The 13,746-nt window shown below is 47.2% G+C and overlaps 1 long non-coding RNA gene across 1 annotated transcript; it reads right to left on the bottom strand.

Annotated features, from left to right (window-relative positions):
- Positions 1-9,625: 9,625 nt before the first annotated feature.
- LOC131897487 (uncharacterized) lies at positions 9,626-13,534 on the bottom strand. Its single transcript, XR_009375706.1, has 2 exons — positions 13,264-13,534; positions 9,626-9,981 (listed from the first exon to the last, which is right to left on the bottom strand). It is a non-coding gene; the product is annotated as an uncharacterized LOC131897487 (long non-coding RNA).
- Positions 13,535-13,746: the final 212 nt, after the last annotated feature.

Below are 13,746 nucleotides of genomic sequence, written 5' to 3'. Positions count from 1 at the left end.
GAGCAAGAAACATTTTTGGGTTAAAAAAGAAAAACAACCAAACCAAAACAAACCCCACTTTTTTTTTTTTTTTTTTTTTTTTTTTTTAAGAGAACTACAGCCAGGAAGTGCTTACCAGCATTTGCTCCGGCTGCTGGGGCACCTGACAATTAAGGTTTTCATCTCGTCTTGTTGCTCACTGCCACACCAGCCTTTGCTTTCATTTCAAGCATATGTTGGCTACCCACAGAGAAGTAGGGCCAGGACAAACTGCCTGCAAAGCCAGCTGGAGGGCCACACAGGAGAGGAAGTGTCCACCTGTTCTGCCCGCGAACTCTGCCCCAGCTGGGCCGGGCTCTCAGAGCCTCCAGGGACCTGGACGGTTGTAAGGGATAGACAGTACTTTTGAGTTTTTTTCCTCCCTATTTGCCCTTTTTTGCCTCCTAATACATTGGGGAATAGCCAGAGCACTTCCTGCCCTTGTGGGACGTTCCAAGGCTGCAGCATGGAAGTGCCTCCTTCCACTGTGGGTCTCCCGAGAATTCTTACCAAGTCCCCATGGAGCAGAATGGTAGAAGAGTTAGTTCCGCCAGGTATGCCTCTCCTTCTCTTTTGGCCACAGCAGTCAGGTGGACGGTCCCCAGCTCTGCTATGGACGGTCACCTCTATGACCTGCAGCAGCACCACTCCAGTGGGGTTTCCCAGCCTGGCTTCCATGGGAGCTAAAAGCAGAGCGTGTTTCCTGGTTGGCTAGTTGGCTAGTGGGCTTTAATGCCGGAGTCTAGATGGTGCTGCCTGGATGTTCTGAGGCTCCCACGTGGTACCAGGTCTCCAGTGGAGTGGTTGTTGTGGGGTTACTTCCGCTCCTCTTGTTGCTCCTGAGCACAGGTTGGGGGAAGATATGGGGTGCACTGGGGTATCCTTGTGGAACGGTAGCCTCCATCCCTTTCCCACCTCACCTGCTTCTGGCAAGGGCAGCAGTCGCATGGGGAAATTAACATCTGGACTTGGCCTCTGATCACAGCTCAGAACCTTCTGGAACAGCAGGTGAGAGGACAGACTTTTCAGAGGACTGTTTGATCAAAAGGTGGACTGAAAGCCTTCCTTAGGCTTCGCTCAGCTAACTGAGGCACCCACAATGTCCCCTCATGTCTCTGCCAGTCCAGGTTGACCCCCCCCCCCCATCTTTGGACTAGTGTGTCTAGCTGTATTTAATACCTCAAAGTCAGTGTGGCTCTGGGGCACGTTGGGGCAAGAGCGTGGGGGTGTGCTGTTGACGCGGCATTCGGCAAGGTCTGGTTCTGGGATGCCGACGGTCACTCCCCTACCCCCTGCTTCTTCCCTCTGTCGTCTGCCTGTGATACACACCGATGGCAATAACTTTTTCCGGCTCCTCGCAGAAGTGGGAGAGGGTTGCAGCCAACCCCACGGTGTGGGGGGAGGAGCTTCTCTCCCTTGCTCCCGCTCTGCTCTGTTTTGGCTACAGAGATCTGTTCATCCCACTCTCCTTCTCCTGCAGCATTTCTCATCCCTCGCCTCCCTTTATGGACAGGTGTCTGGCCTTTTAAATTCCTGGGTTTTGGTGTCTTCTCACCCCTACCCCAATTATCTGTCTTGGTCTTGCCGTGTGATGGAGACGTGCTTGTAAATCCAGTATCAAATCGGCTTTGTGTATATGTGTGTTTATGGGGTGGTTTCTTCCTTTTTTCTGGTCACTAGACCGTGTTGTACAACTGTGTGCAGTCTGAGCAGGCCAGGGGCTGACAGTTAATGTCAGGCCCCTCAGCAGTTGAGCCTGTTGGGGGGACCCAGCTGCTCTTAGACAAGGGGCTGAGCTCCTGTCTGGCCTCCTCTTTCTCTTCTTCTTCTTCTTCTTCTTCTTCTTCTTCTTCTTCTTCTTCTTCTTCTTCTTCTTCTCTCCTCCTCCTCCTCCTCCTCCTCCTCCCCCTCCTCCTCCTCCTTTTCTTCTTGTAATTTGTGTGTATTTCTAACTGATCGTATTGAAAAAAAAAATCCTAGTATTTCAGTGACATTGCCTGTTGTGAGATGAACCTCCTGTGACTTCTGTCTGTTCTGTTTTGAGGCTCAGGGAGAAACTAGCATTTTTTTTTTCCAAACTACTTTTTGTCACTGTGACAGTTGTAAATAAAGTTTGAAAATGCTTTCCATTCTAGTCTGGGTTTCTTTTTTTCTGTTGCATGGGGATGGAGTTGGCTCAGGAGTGAGGGGACTTGCCCTGGAGAGATCTCACGTGTGTTTCTCCTGTTCATCCAAGTCCAACGTGGTGAACTGATGAGTTTATTGTTGTGTTTTTAAATAGGAACATGGATGACCCTGAAGTAGCCACGTCCCTGCAAAGTCTCACTCTAGCATGAATGACAACTTCCCCATGATTGAATAGATTCAGTCCCATCTTTATTTAGCTCTCCACCCTCTGTGTATTCTAATACCTCCAGAGACCATGTGCAGCTGGGGTAGAATTACAGAAACCTGGGAAGGAAGCATCCGCCCTCCTCAGTCCCTCCATCAACAAGCCTGACCTTGAGGGTCCCTGTGTGTGACCACAACTGCTCTGGTGAGGGTGGTGGTGGCTGTTACACTCAGAGGACAGTATTCTACAACTTGACCTCTCCATGTGAGTCCATCTAACACTCGGTGGGATGGAAACTGCCTTTCTTCTGTTAGTGGGTCTCAATTCCTGATGCATATCAGAATTCTCTGGAGAATTCCACAAGCAAATGCTAGGCCCTTACCCCCAGAACCTAGGATTTCAGTGGTTTGCAGTGGACCAAACATTAGTATTTTCTAGAATCTCTTGGGGAGATTTTTAACATGGAACCAAAGGTCTGAACTAACCTTTTAAAGGAAGAGAAACTCTAGACATATCATAAGATTGTTCATAAAGCCTGGGGTTGGGGAGTGGCTGTACCTCCATACGAACACAGAAAAAATGGAACATAGTCCCAGTCACTGGTCGAGTGCCCACTGCTTGTCTGGCAAGAGGGGAAGTAAACAAACTGGCAGTGATTCGGGCTCTTGTGGTATGTCACTGTAAATGTCAAATGACAAATGTGAGTTCAAGGTCAGGAAAAGGCTAGGTGCTCTGAGAATGATTGTCAGGTCAGTGGGAACATTAGGAAGGTCCCAGGAGACCTGAAAAGAATTGGCCTGATAACCAATAGCAGAGAGAGGAGATGCTAAATGTGAGTGGGAGAAAGCTGCACAAAGCCTTGGAATGAACTGGACCAGCTCAGGTAAAAACAAACACTGTCACAGGACTGCTGGACAATGGGGAAGTTTAGATTTCATTCTGAGTGGAGGACCTACATTTTGACCTAGTCTAACTCACTGGTGAAGGACTGGAGGAAGCAAGGTTGAGACTCTCAGAGACCAGAACAGGCTTTGTGGATGTCAGAGGGAGAGGAGGTGATGCTTTGTAGAAAGAATTTTTGAGCATTTTCTGTCCTGAGGCTGTGTATTTTTGCCTTTAATAAGCCCTCACTTAGGCTCCTAACAATGGTGAGTAGAAATAATCATGTGATCTGTGCTGAGCTATCATCCAATACTAATGGAATATCAATCCATACAGATGTTAGCCTTATGAAGCCACCAGATCAATGCATCTGTTACCCTGAGGACAACTTGAACAATCCATCCATTTCCATATTAGATTGTCCTTCTACTTCACCTCAGTATTCTGAAGAGTTTATCTAACGAGGACTTCTTGAACACAAACTCTCAAATCTGTCTTTGCTTGCATTTGTTATCATTTATGTGGAAAATACTATGAATCTACAAAAAAGGAGAAAGAATGGATGTGTAATTTGCATGGTTGTAGCACATAAACTCAAAATATAAAAATGTACTGGATTTTCATATAGTAGTAAACATCTGGAAATTGAAACTTGAATAACATAACATTTATAGTAGCATCTAAAAATATTACTTAGGGATAAATATCAGTCATATAAAAACTGGGCAACAAGTCCACAAAACTGAAATTAAAGAAGACATACATAAATGAGAGATATACCATGTTCATGGACTTGAAGACTCCATATAATTAAGTCAGTACTTTCTTGATTGGTTTATAGATTCAAGACAATCAAAATCTCTGCAAGAAACTTGTTTTCTTAAAAACTGATGATCTGATGCTAAAAAATGTCTATAAAAATACAAAAGAACCAGAATGTCCAAAGCAATGTTGGGAGAGAAAATAGAACTTCAAAGATGTGTGATTCTTGACTTCAAAACTTACCACAAAGCAGCAGCCATCAGGACAGCACAGTATTTGCATCAAGATGAACAATAGATTTATAAGACAGAATGGAGTTCAGAAATAACCTGACATGGGCCAATTGATTTTTTGACGAAAGTTCTAAGGAAACCCAGTAGAGAATAATAGTTTTCTCAACAATTGTGGAACGAGTGCCCTTCTAAAGACCAATAGCTTATGGTCACTGAACCCCACCCCGACTCTTCATCTCTATCTCATGTGATCTTCTAGATGGAATGATTCTTGGTTTGAAAATAGCTCCTTCCTTTTTCGTGGCTGGCCAATCCCTTCAATATTGTCCTACTTTTCCAATCTCCCAACAGTGGTACACTAAGTGGTGACTGATGAACTTTGCTGTGTTACAAACGGGCTGATAGAATTTGGCTCTTTCTTTTGTACTTCGGGCCAATTTCTTACTGTCTAGACGCCTCAGTGTTTTTGCCTGGGGACTGGAGATAAGACACGCAGCTCTTGCACAGGTGTGTGAAGACTAAAATACTTAGCTAACCCCCACAGTCAGGAGTTTCTCTACCCTCTTTTTGAAGATCTCATGGCTAATGAATAATAGCTCCTGTCTTCTGGGCCCTGCTTTTTTTCCTCCGGCTCCTTTGTGCACACAGTATAAAGTAGTCTCAGAGTAAAATCTTCCTCTCCTCTCATGTGCAACTCCCCATTTGATACCCTTTGTTCATCGTCCTGAGTTTAGAAAGGAAAGGAGGAGTAGGAAAATTTTAAGCCTGATTGTCCACCAAGATACTGGACAAAGTATCAGGTTTGAGCCCCAGTATTGTACATACAGCTCAAGGTGGCCCATGCCTGTGATTATTATAGAACTCAGGAGGCAGAAGCAGGAGGATCAGACATTTAAGGTCATCCCTAGACTACGTAACTAGTGATGGTTGAGCTTTGTGTGAAGAGAGGAGAAAATCCAGGGGCGGGATGTAGCAAATAGAAGGGCCCTGCAGTAGAGTTGGGCTTGGCCTTTCTGAGACATGTCTGTAAGTAGAGAGACGCGTGGATGCAGCAGAGGGCGAAGAGTGGCTCAGATCAGAGGCCACATGCAGCACCTGTGTGCTGTGGGATGTTCTGTATGGCAAATGTGTTGCTCTGATTGGTTGGTAAATAAAACACTGATTGGCCAGTAGTCAGGCAGGAGGAAGTATAGGCGGGACAAGGAGGAGAATAAAGCTGGGAAGTGGAAGGTTGAGTCAGAGACACTGCCAGCCGCCACCATGACAAACAGCATGTGAAGATGCTGGTAAGCCACGAGCTATGTGGCAAGGTATAGATTTATAGAAATGGATTAATTTAAGCTGTAAGAACAGTTAGCAAGAAGCCTGCCACGGCCATACAGTTTGTAAGCAATATAAGTCTTTGTGTTTACTTGGTTGGGTCTGAGAGGCTGTGGGGCTGGCAGATGAGAGAGATTTGTCCTGACTGTGGGCCAGGCAGGAAAACTCTAGCTACACCTGTGGGTCCTAAAGGCTACAGACCTGTGGATTAAGGGTTATATGAGCAATGCTCAAGGAAGCAAGCTTCAGTATCAGGCAACTGTGGACATCGACTGGTCTACCCATCCAACACTGGTAGACCTGAGGAACTGCTCCATTCTGAAAGGATTCTAGATCTTCAAAGAAGAATGAAATCATGTAGAATTCGGTGGTTCATCCATCCCGCAAATAACTCTGATTCTGACAAGAATGTGAACTCTGGGATAAGACAGCTGGTTCTTCAGCCTAGCTCTTCCTCTTACCTTGCCTTCTCTTTGTCTCATTTTCCTCATTTACAAACCGTTGTGGATGATGGCTGTGATGAGCTTAAATGTGTTACTAAAAGTAGCCTGCTTAGAACTGTATCAGGCCCTTACTAAATGCTTAAGGGATGTTAGCCATTGAGGCACACAGAGTAATGCTCCCAACCCCAAAGATGTCCACATCCTGATCTCGGGAGCTTGTGACTATGTCATGTTACATATGCAAGGGGTGGGGTTACGGTTGCAGATGGAAGTAAGGCTGTTACTTTATCAGCTGACCTATGCCTGAGGACCCATCTAGGTACAAGGGTCATTGCATTACAAGAGTGAGAAAGGGGCTGGGGAGATGGCCCGGTCAGTGAAGTGCTTGCTTTGCATGTACAAGGATCTGACTTTGATCTCCAGGATGCATTTTACAAAAAATGCTGGGTGTGCAAATGGGTCAACTTTGTCATACCCCTCCCCTGAGATAGTCTCTGGAGGTTAAAAAAAAAAAAAAAAAAAAAGGACATGAATGAAGTTGGAAGGTGGTGGGAAGAAATGAGTGGATCTGGAGGAGGAGTTAGGGGGAGGATTGGAAGTAAATATGATCAAAATGCTTTGTATGCATGCATGAAATTCTCAAAATAATATCTGTCTAACTACCTATCTATGTAGAGATATATCTATTGATCTATAGGTATGCAAATAGATCTATAGATAGATCTCTATATAGATACAGATAAATAGATAATATTTTGAGAATAGATAGATAGATAAATAGATAGAGTATAATGGTGCATTTATTTTTCCAGTGAGGCAGATGCAGGCAGACCCACTGACCTCTAGAACTGTAAAATGAGAGTAAATTACCTTGTTTAAGCTACTGATGTTGTAATACTATCACATCCACAACTGGAAACTAACACATCCCTATGTATGCCCTTTGTCTGCATGGTCTCCAAGAGCAATGAATGGACAGAGTCCCAGATTTTCTCAGTCTCAGTGTCTTCTGTAGGCACCAGGCAGAGACATCTGTCATGTGGAGGGGCCATCAGGACCTGGCATTGGATTGCTTTGGAGACTCTAAAGCCTTTGCACTAGGCACTTGAGAATTAGTGACTCACAATCCTCATTTGGTGGAATTCCCTTCTCTCTCGTTACCTGGATGGAAGGCTTACATCGAAAGGCCATCGATTTGCAATGTTTCCTTGCCATTTTCTGCCAGAAAGAAACCAACTAAGTGAACAAAGCGAATTTACTCTGCTCTGTGTCTGGCTCACATTTACAGAGCTCTGGCCTCCCTCCATTTCTTCTGTTTCTCACCACACTTCTGCAAATGGTGGCTTTTCATCTAGGAGATGATTTTGTTTTCATGTAACTAGCAATGATGGAAATGATAAAAGGCAGTGGAATCTGGGGTCTTCATCTGTCAAATCCCATTGGGCAGAAAATTGGTTATTTGCATGTCGGTTTCCTTCTGGCTGCTGTCCTTCTGCTCGCCAAAAAAGACTCCATGAATCTATATATCCCACCCCCCAACCAGTGAAGTAGGCATTTTTAATGTATTTCATCAATGAGGAAGCTGATGACCGAAAGCGTCACAACACACTGCATTTGCAACCAGAAAGACCAGTACTAGAATCAATTATGTGCTAGTAAATACGTTAACAAGCAGCTGGCTGAGAGAAAAACCAAATGAGAAAAGCAATGACTTGTGCTTTCCCATTATCATGGTGTAAAGGCTCTCTCTGCGGCCAGTTTCATAAAGCTGACACGGGACCAAATTTACCTCGGCTAAGCCCATTTCTGGAATCCCCAATATTGACCCCTTCTAAGTAAGTCATAAGAACACAGAATTAGCTTCCTTTTCTACCCCAAATGAGTCTACCTCAAAAGCCAGAGCAATCCCTAGCTCAGGAAAGAAAAGCTATTGCAAAAAAAAAAAAAAAAAAAAAAAAAAGTATCTGGTACGGTATTTTTCAAACTGAATTATGACTCACAATAGTGGTGAAACCAACTTATTTGTTTGTGGGTTACAACCAAAAATTTTTCAAGGGAAAAAAAAAAGTCTAGAATAGGAGAAAAGGAGTCAAAGGATTAGAAGGAGCCATATACATACGTATACACATACATCTGTGTTGGGTCATAGACAACATATTTTTTTGACTGTGTGGCTCTCTGTCAAACGTTTGAGAGCCAACCTGGTGAATCTGACTTTCTAGAAAGCTGTCCTTTCTATGTAACAGAGTCATGAGTGGGAGGGGGGGGAAATGAGGAGAAGTACCTTGAGAGCTGTCTCCACACCGGAAATGGAGCTAGGACACCCAAGGTGGGGTACAGGCAGACACGGGATAGGTAAAAGCCTTCGAAGGCCTCTGTGCCCCTGTTCTTCTCCGAGGCCAAGGGTAAGCTACAGGAAGTAGGTGCCACCTGAGCCTGGAGGAGAGAGAGAGCATGCACGGGGAGAGAAAGCTCTACCGGAAACTTGCTAGCTACCACAGCCTCTCAGACACCAGCACCACAAGATCAAAATAACCTCAGGGTCTCAGCCCTGCTGTGCAGGGGCCAGGAAGGGCATGCTCTGTAGGGGGCTGAAATGTCAATGGGCTGGGGTTGGGGTCCTGCAGTGACATCGTGTGGGACCACAATTTCCTGTTCTCCAATTAGAGGTCAGTTTTCCTACCCAAGCTCATCAGGACTGGTGCCACAAATGAGACCCTCCAATTGCAGGGTCCCTGCTCCCCTGTTCCTTTGAAAGCATAGGGTGGTATTTTTTAAAAAACTACTCATGCTGTGAACTGGGCAAATGACTCAGGTCGTAAAATGTTTGTCTCACAAGTATGAGGACCTGAATTTGGATTCCCAGTACCTACATAAGAAAAGCTTATAATCCCAGTGCCAGGGAGGTGGAGACGGGAGGCTCCCCGAGGCTGTCTGGCCAGCCAGGCTAGATGAATTGCTGAGCTCCAGGTTCAGTGAGAGACCCTGATTCAAAAAGTACAGTGGAGACGCAAGTGAGAAAAACACAGCATCAACCTCTGGCTTACACACTTGCACACGCGCATGTGTGCACGCGCACACAGAGAAACAGAGAGGGAGAAAGGGGGAGAGAGAGAGGGAAAGAGAGTAAAAATAAGAATACTACTAAAAATCAGTCACGTCAAGACCTTGTAATTAGGATGCACCTTTACTCCCTAGGGGCTATCAGGGCGTAGCAGTTTTTTTCTCACGGGATTGCCCCTCCAGAGGGTGCTCTGGGAACTGTGAGGAGGCAGGCCTCCCCAGAAGCCTTCTCCTTAGCTAATGCCTGCTCAGACTCTAACTCCATGCTAAGGCTCATTATGTTAATAGTCTAGGAGACTCCACACTCATCTCAGAAAAGAAAGAGCTGGAGTTTCCATTCCCATCTGGTCTCACAGTACCTGGCTCATGAGTAATCTGGTTTGAGCCTTGCTTCCAATCTCTCTTGCCCATCTTAGAAACCACCACATCCCTCCATGACTAACAGCATTCACGAGGACATTGCGCTCGACAGTTTGCAAGGCACGTTTTTCTTATTTTTCATTAGTTTCTGCGGCATTTCTTAGACAGGAAGGAGTCCATACCACTTCAGGGGTGCGAGAGAAAGAACAAAATGACATGTACATTTTAATACACAATTCAGTGAACTTCAGTATTTCCTGCCATCAGGGGCGTAGGGCACAAACCACAGCAATGTCAGCGGTACCTACTTTTCACCAACATAGAAGTCATGAGTGTTTTCATTTTTCACAACACGTTTGCTGCAGGTATCGTGAAATAACACTTGTCGTCATGGCGACCAGAAAAATACACCCGCTGCTGGACCGCGCCATGCAATGCTTTAAGAAAGAAGGAGCTTCGTGACTTTTCCACGAATCTATGTGTTGTGAAATATCTTTCCATAGCTGCATCTCAGCAGAAGCGATGCTCTTTGCAGCCTTCTGCATCTTACGATACTTAAAGCGTTATTCTGAAAAGAGAAGCGAAACTTCTTCAAGCTCCCAAAATGATCCACAACACAAGAAGAATCCCTTCCTCCTTCCCTGCCCAGAAACTGGTGGTGCTATGGCCCTGAGCAGGGCTATAGCTGTGCACAAAGGCAAGAAGGATGTACCCCTTACCCCGAGGGCCTCGGAGCCCAAGGAAATACAAGCAAATGAACAATTGCACTGGGACCTGGAGGTCATGCATGGGTGGAGGTTGTACAAGAAGCATGGCTAGGGGAGCCTGGGACAGCTTGTGGGACCTTGGGGGTGGTGAGGAGCAGGTAGCTCCAGCCTTGTTTCTTTCTTTTTTTTTTAATTTTATTTTATTTCACTTTACAATATAATTTAATTCCACACATCAGCCATGGATTCCCCCATTCTCCCCCCTCCCGCCCCCCCTCCCCCTCCCCCCAGCGCACCCCCACTCCCATCCCCTCCAGGGCAAAGACTCCCCCGAGGATTGAGACCAACCCGGTAGACTCAGTCCAGGCAGGTCCAGTCCCCCCTCCCAGGCCGAGCCAAGCGACCCTGCACAAGCCCCAGGCTTCAAACAGCCAACTCATGTACCAAGCACAGGACCCGGTCCCACTGCCTGGATGCCTCCCAAACAGACCAATCAACTGTCCCACCCATTCAGAGGGCCTGATCCAGCTGGGGTCCCCCAGCCACCAGTTCATAGTTCATGTGTTTCCATTCGTTTGGCCAGCCTTGTTTCTTATTCTGGATGTCTGGTCCACTTCTAATCAAGATGTCAGAGCCCATCAGCCAAACCAAGGTAAGATGCTTGAGGAGCAGCGCCTTCCTGGGCTCTCTCCTCTTTCTTACCAGCTGTCTGCTGCATGGTGGTTTCTCTAGAATTGAACCATGAGGAAGGAGACGGAGACTCGGGAGGCAAATAAAACATCACACAAGTAGGAAAGGAGAAACATGCAAGATTTTTAAAAATTATATGCATTTTTTTATTAAGAAATTTTTTTATTCATTTTTCATACCATTCACAGATTCCCCTCTTCTCTCCTCCCGCCCCTCCAGCCTCCCCCTCCCCACCCCCCATTCCCTCCTACAAGAAGGTAAGGCCTCCCATGGGGAGTCAGCAGAGCCTGGTACATTCAGTAGAGGCAAGTCCAAGCCCCTCCCCCTGCCTCAAGGCTGTGCAAGGTGTCCCACCATAGGTAGTGGACTCCAAAAAGCCAGCTCATGTACCAGGGATGGACCCTGATCCTACTGTCAGGGGGGCCCCTTAAGCAAATCAAGGTACACAACTATCTCACTTATGCAGAGGGCCTACTCCAGTCCTGTGGAGGCTCAACAGGTGTTGGTCTAAATTTAATGAGTTCCTACTAGTTCAGTTTGGTTGTCTCTGTACGTTTCCCCATCATGATTTTAATGCCCCTTGCTCATAGAATCCCTCTTCTCTCTCTTCGACTGGACTCCTGGAAAAACATACAAGATTTAAGCCCGCCCCCCAGCTTTAGAGAAGAAGTGACCAATGGCCAGCTGAGGAGATGCTGACCAGCTGGGCTGTAGTGCTGTAGAGGGGAGCCTCTCAGACCTGGAGAGCTGCTTACAAGTTGTTGCAGAGAGCTCCGGGTTGCTGCAGCCTTTGTGGGTTGTCACCTGGGATGTGGTCGGCTCTGGGGTGATGTAACTGCTTTTGAGTCACCCCTGCTCCCGTCAGTAACCCTTCACCTCACATTCTGTTGGTAATCCCAACAAAAACCCATTGGTTCCCCAAGCTGGACTTTGCTGCGGTGGTTACTTTGGTCTGCTGTGGGTTCCCTTTCTGGAGTAAGCCGACCTATCTGTTCCACCTCCCCAGGAAAAGCCTGTTGCGTAGCACTGTCCAAACATCACCCACAGCCCCCGGCCTGGGAACAGGGTGATGAGGCTTCTGGGGACATAAAACCTTAGCTGATGAAACAGGAATAGTCCCAGAGCAAGCCAGCATGGCTTCTCACTCTGCTTGGAAGCCAACCCCCATCCTTTGACCTAGGACTCATTTGGCTGCCTAGAATTGGAGTGAGGTCGTTGCTTCCCTCAATCTCCTGTCTCTGTCCACACTTGTCTGGCTCTCTCCCTGGCTCTCCCTCCCATTGCCTCCTCCCAACTTGTGCTTTAAGTCTCAAGCTTGCCTCAGTCTCCCGCTGCTGTTTGCCAACCGCCCTGAAGACTCAGCTTTCCCTGGGGACCTGTGGAGCTCACTCACTCACTCTTGGTTTCTAACTGAGATAAAATTCACATAAAGTGCTTGGTTCCTGGCTGACTGTCACAGTCACTGTTTATTCACCATGAAGCCACCACGAGGGACAGATACAGAATGCTGTACCCAAGGCTCCTTAGCCAGTCCTTCCCAGCCAATGACTCTGCCAAGGTGGGGACTGCTCGGCTGATCCTTGTCACCGCGGACTGAGAACGGACTTCCTATGTGATGGAGCCAGGCCCCCCTCTGACCCTCAGGAGCCCAGCTGGCATAAGCTGCCACTTCCTCAGCACCGTGAAACAGGAAAGGGGCAGAGTGGGTGGGGAAGCACCAGATGTCGCGGTTGGAGGAAAGACCGCACATTTCGTTTTCAGACACCACGGAGAGTTCAGTGCCGGTGGGCCAGCACAGGCTGGCTTGAGGGACGGACACACGGACAGTCAGAGAAGCAGAGCTGAGATTAGAACTCGGGATTCTTGAACAGCCTCCTTCCTTTTCAGTCCTGGGATGCCCTCAGAGGAAGGCCAAGACGGGGGGATCTGCATGGGGATGGCTGGGAGGACACCTCGACTTCCTTGAGTTTGTCCTTTCCGGTGCCCCTGGCACCTCGGACCTGTTAAAGGGAAATGCTTCCCAACCCCTGACGCATGTTAGAGTTGCTGGGGAGCTTTAAGAACTACCCAGATGTCCAGGCCTCATCCAAGGCCAAAGAAACTACCATCTGTCAGAGTGAGACCAGGCTCTGGTGCCTTTAAAATGTCTCAGGTGACTCCCACCCGAGATTGCAAGGCAGGGGCCATAGGAACCTTCTGGAGCTCAGATGTAAATTCTTTAGCAGGGTAGGGTGGGGCCCACGGATTTGCATTTTCAGCTCCCAGGTGATGCTAATGCCTCTGGTAGGGGTGGCTCACAAACCACCTCTTGAGTCGCAGAGACCTAGAAAGAGCCCTCTGCCCCTTCCTTCTTCATCTCCGTGGTCTCCACAGAAATATATTCTGCAACAATTTGCAGATTTAAAGGTAGCTAGCATAAGGCTTCCGACTCAGTCAAATCATTGTGGATTTACCTCCTGGATGGCTCCTCTTGACTGTCAACTTGGCTGTGTTATGGGGACTTGGGTGAGAGATGATCCTCTAGGGTGCCACCAAGTTCATTCTTGGGAGGGACAAAGAATTGCATCTCTGGGAAAGAAATTGCATCTCCACCTAGAAAAAAAACCGAAAGTGACAGCAAAGGAGAGGCAGGCCACTGAGGCAGAGAAGGTGGCTGTGAACTCCACAGGACAGTGAGCTGACGGAAACACAAAGGGAGGCCGACAACACAGGGGACACATAAAAAGCCACAGAGACAACAAACTTTATTAAATAGAGGGACAGCTTCCATTGGGATTATAGAAGGAGCCCCAGAAGTGGGAGTACCCTGGAGGATTCTGGAGTAACCGTTTTATAGGCTCCTCTCTTTCCTGCCAGCACTTTCTTTAAAACTTTGTAAACAAGGAATGGTTTTCTCGTTCTTGTTCTAGATCAGCCCAAGTTCCGCTGACCCTTCG

The sequence above is a fragment of the Peromyscus eremicus genome, chromosome 22 (genome assembly GCF_949786415.1).
Source record: "Peromyscus eremicus chromosome 22, PerEre_H2_v1, whole genome shotgun sequence".
Classification (NCBI taxonomy): Eukaryota; Metazoa; Chordata; class Mammalia; order Rodentia; family Cricetidae; genus Peromyscus; species Peromyscus eremicus.
Note: the sequence above shows the minus strand (reverse complement) of the source record. Positions and strands in the feature narration are given on the sequence as shown.